General features: G+C 41.1%; 1 non-coding gene across 1 annotated transcript; it reads left to right on the top strand.

Annotated features, from left to right (window-relative positions):
* The first annotated feature begins 414 nt into the window (after positions 1-414).
* On the top strand, positions 415-546 carry LOC115032236 (small nucleolar RNA SNORA17). Its single transcript, XR_003837890.1, has one exon. It is a non-coding gene; the product is annotated as a small nucleolar RNA SNORA17 (small nucleolar RNA).
* Positions 547-4,957: the final 4,411 nt, after the last annotated feature.

The following is a 4,957-nucleotide window of genomic DNA, read 5'->3' as shown; positions in this document are numbered from 1 at the left end:
ATTTTGCTTTTTACTTTCTTTATAAAATGGAAGATGCTAGATGTGTATATGATTTTGTTCAGATGACTCCAGAACACACAGGATCCACCTCTCTGTCCCTCTCTGTCTCTCTGTCTGTCTTTCTCCCTCTCTGTGAACCTCTTTCTCCTCTTCTTCTATCTTTCCCTTTCACCCATCTTCCCTCCTTCACCTCCTCTTTCTGCATGTGTATGTATAATTTGAAGCTTTGGAAACTTTAGCTTTTCTATCAACTTTGGGAAAAGTATCCTGTGTTTCCTGTGTTGAGTTGGCACTGTATCAGAATGATCAGCTATATTGGTCTTAAAGTCCATCTTTCAATTTGGACCAGGGTAATGCACCAAATTAAATATAAAAGGTATGTCCATGGGTCTGGTGAGAGAAACTCATAATAACATATTCCCAATGTAAGTAAGAATTATAACTGCTGTGACACATGTGTCTCAGTAGGTGGCAGAGAGGAGAGAGGCTATGTCGATGCTCAGTGTTCTGACCTGTGAACATCTGAGTGATGAGTAGCCTGACAATCCACGAAACACATGAACCTAATGGGGAGTGTACCAAAGATTAGAAGAACCCTGCTGAGGACTGTGGGCCTGGGCAAGAAGCAAGCCCAAGATGACCACCAGACTGGTGCCATGAGGTCCTGGACAGGGAGCTAGTCTGAGACGACCACCAGTCCAGCATGAAGTAGGCCAGGAGTAGCAGATCATACTGGGGATGACCCTTGCCCAGTGTTACAATGCATGAATGGAGTATAGTACTCCTGAGACCACCCTTGAGACAACCCCGGATGCTCACAGATTCTGGTGCCACTAAGAAGAGCAAGTTAATGACAAAGAAATGCAAGAGAGAGTAACAGAAGGTGGGTCTCACGAAGAGAGGCAGAATTGGAGGATGGTGAGAGAAAGCCTGATGGGAGTCTCCAGCAATCTCACAGGAGAGTATGGTAGAGTCCTGACCTGTACTGCCAACAGGGACCACAGTGGGAGTCAGTGGCCCTGTAGCAGCAGGGGTCTGTTACCACCAAAGACCAGGCAGATGTCCCTGGTCTGGCTTGCCACCCAGGGACAAGTTGATGTCTGAGGGCTGTGCAGAACTCCAAGGCTCCACCCCTTGCCTTGGCTTCGTGGGAGAGCTGTCCCTGGGCCACGAGAGCAGGAGAGCTGTTCCTGCCCACTTCCCCCGCAACCCCTGTCAGCATCTGCAGCACTCAGGAGAGTGGGCACTGCACCTTGTCTGGGCAGCACAATAGAGCTGATACTGATGACGAGGGTATCTTGGCATGGAGCACATGAGAATGGGAGAGCTGGCCCTACTACTTGTCTATCATGTGGTGATGTGGGTTGGGAGAGATGCCCTCCCACTGTTCCTTGCCACCTATGGCAGGCAGGAGAGCTGACTCCAGACCATCAGAGCAGGAGAGCTGTCTCTGCCCCTCACCTACTGAAGCAATCAGGTAAGTGGGCCATGCACCTTGTGTGGGGAGGATAGGAATGAGAGAGAGGGAGAGAGAGAGAGAGAGAGAGAGAGAGAGAGAGAGAGAGAGAGAGAGAGATGCCATTGGTCCTCCTCTTCCTCATCCCTCTCCTTTGATAGGTGGAAGAGCTACTCCTTAGGTCATGAGTAGGAGAACTGGCCCTGCACCCTGCCTAGGGACAGTCCTGAGGTTGTGAGAGCAGGAGCGCCTGCAGGCTGATCAGATTAAACACCCCTCAGACCCAGAACCAGGAAGGATCTGATCCTACACGTCTAAAGTGACAAGATCTTCATGACTCAGGGCAACAACAGGATTTCTGAGAGGAGAGCCAATAGATTCCAGTATTGATAAGAGTGGCAAGAGCCAGAGGCCTCATACCAGACCAATGAGTCACTGCAAGGAACATTTGCAAGCAAAGATGTGTGGGCAAAGGGTGTACCGTGGGGCACCCTGTGACACCCTATAGTTTCCATGAGGAGATTTGTTTTTTCTCTATTTGGACAGAGGGTAGGTACAAGGGGCGGGCAGGGATGAGTGGCATGGGGGTGCATGATGTTTTTGTTGTTTTTATTATTTATTTTATGTATATGAATACACTGTTGCTGCCTTCAGAGGGCATCAGATCCCATTACAGATGGTTGTGAGCCACCATGTGGTTGCGGAATTTGAACTCAGGGCCTGTGGAAGAGCAGTCAGTGCCCTTAACCGCTGAGCCATCTCTCCAGCCCAGGGGTGCATGATGTAAAATTCACAAAGAACCAAAGAAACATTTAAAATATTTAATATCTTAAAAAGAGAAATATGTTAAGAATATATATATATATATATTCTTATCCTGTAATTGCTATTAAATATAATCAATAGGTTTTTTTCTGCCTATTTTTTCTAATAGTCCATGCTGACCTCAAACTTGTTGTGTAGCCAAAACTGGACTGTACCTCTTCATCCCTCTATTTCTTTCTCCAAAGTGTTAGAATTCAAGGCAAGTGCCACCATGCCTTACTTAAAATAGAGTAATAAAGAGTGTCATTGCTCCGTTAAATTCACATGTTGAGCTTTCCAAACCTCTTTGTTCTAATATTCTGACTTGACAAGTCTGAATATGTTTTAATGTTAAGACAATATTTATGTTATTTACTCCCATGTCTGCAGGAGGAGTCCATGAGTTTACATGAGGATGTGTGGATGCATACGCCTTGTATGTGTGGAATCTAGACGAGGTTTCTGCTTCCTCAAAGCTGGAGTTGCAGGTGTTTATGGGATGTATGGGTTTATTATGCAAGTGCTGGTGTCTGAGTGATTGTGCAGCACATGTTCTTTACTGGGGCATCTATCCAGTCCAGATTGGTTACCTCTATACGTTCTTACATCTGCATTCAGAGTAAAAGGTTTCTCATGACACCATCATATTGCTGTGTCAGTTTGGATGGATTCTTAAATAGAATCCGGTTTGTGTTTAAAAACAATAAAAAACAAGGTGAAGAAACACAGTGAGCAACAAGAAACTTGGAAAAGGTAGTACATTAGAATATAACATAGAACATTCGCTCATAATTGTAACAGAGCATGACATCCTTCCATAAGTAAAATTCTGAAGGAATGGAAGGAAGTATATTAGAGAAAGAAATAGCTGGAATTGTCTCAAAAATGATAAAAGTATTTAACCCTAGATTTTACAACTTCTGTCTAATTACATATAAGATGAAATCAAAATCTCCACTCCACGTATTGAGAATTTGGATCACTGGTGACCAAGAGTACAGTTTAAATTGCAGGGAATGAGGCGAGAGATTGCCTGCAAAAATGTGTGTTTGGCATTAGGTTTAATGGGTAATTTCTCAACAATATAATGGAGAAATCCAGACAAATGATTTCCAATTGTTTGAGAAGATTGTGATGCTAGAATTTTATTTCTCAAGTTTTTCAAAAATGAATATAAATGTCCCCACACATAAAATGAAAAAATCGTCATTCATAAAGGATGGGCTGAAGAATGTAGTTAGGGAACCAGAGCTAGGAATTTAACATCAAAAGATCACTAACATGGAGAGGGATTGACCAAGAGAAGAAGATCTCAACAATCCATACAAAGCAATAATGATTGATAATGCTTTATATCAGTACTTCTTAACTAGAGAAATTCCAGAATGTGTGTGCAAAGACATATTTTGTGAAATAATGCTCAGATACATTTTTGAATAACAACAAAGGGCTAAGAAAAAAGTATTCATCAGCAATGAGTGTACAGTGAGTTCACCAAGTTTATGTATCGTTATGCAGCTATGGAAATGTATGAACTACAGCAATCTGTTTCCATTTCAGTGATGCAAAGCCAGTCATTTCTCATACTACAGGGTTTTACTTTTATTTGTATTTTTTAAAAAACCTATGGTTTTGATAATTAGTTGGGGATAGGAGAAAATAGAAGACAATGTGTTTTCACTTGCAGCTTGATTGCAATGTCCGATTTTCAATATAATGCCATGGACTGAACTACGTTTCTATAATTTCATTAGCTAGCCTATCTCTTAAAATCAGCAAAAGCCAGCCCTGGATCAACATTTCTTCAAATTTTCTAATTCTAAGAGTAGTGTATCCATCTTTGCTTCCTACCATCAGAATGTTCTCATGAGATAACCTCTCACTTTAAATACATTGTTTCCACTGTTTGTGTGCACATGGAAGGTTAGTTAGAAAAAGGACATTTTGTATATTACAACTTGTTCTCTTCCCTCTATATTGTGACACACAGTACACAAGTCTTTCTCTATATTATTTTACTATATGAAATATACAAAGTTGGACTTTACAAAAATTGAAACAATTACATTTTACAGAATTTTACTGTGGCTTTGACTTTAAAACATAAGACAAGAACTTCTCAAGGACCAAGAAAATCTTCAAAGTCACACCTTAGCAAACTTCCTGTTTTTAGTTTAATTTTAAAGCGGTTTCATTCATTTGGCTATGTACACAGTTTGATTTCTGAGTATTCCAGTGTGAAGTTGATGTGTATTTTGCATAGCTATCAAGGGTCAACTATACATATGAATTTATTGAGAGTAATCAACCTTAAAACAAAAGACAGAGTCTTTTGTTAAGAGAGGTTGATTACTCTCAATAAAGTCATATTGCAAACTTTATATGCCTCAATACAGAGGAACACCAGGGCCAAGAAGTGGGTGTGGGTGGGTAGGGGAGTGGGGGTGGGGAGGGTATGGGGGACTTTTGGGATAGCATTGGAAATGTAAATGAAGAAAACACCTAATTAAAAAAAAGAAAAAAGAAAAGGGCAAGGTTAATTGTAAACACAATCATATGTTTTGATAAAAGCATTTAACCTCTTTTTCTGTTTTTATTTTTTCCCTTTTATTAACAACAGATTTTTTTTTCTCACACAATATATCCTGATTACAATCTCTCCTCCCTCTACTCTTTCCACCTCCCATCCTATCCAGA

This window comes from Mus caroli, unplaced genomic scaffold, assembly GCF_978045245.1.
Source record: "Mus caroli unplaced genomic scaffold, Mus_caroli_1 scaffold_9, whole genome shotgun sequence".
Taxonomy (NCBI): Eukaryota; Metazoa; Chordata; class Mammalia; order Rodentia; family Muridae; genus Mus; species Mus caroli.
The sequence above is the reverse complement of the archived record's forward strand: the minus strand, read 5'-3'. Positions and strand labels throughout refer to the sequence as shown.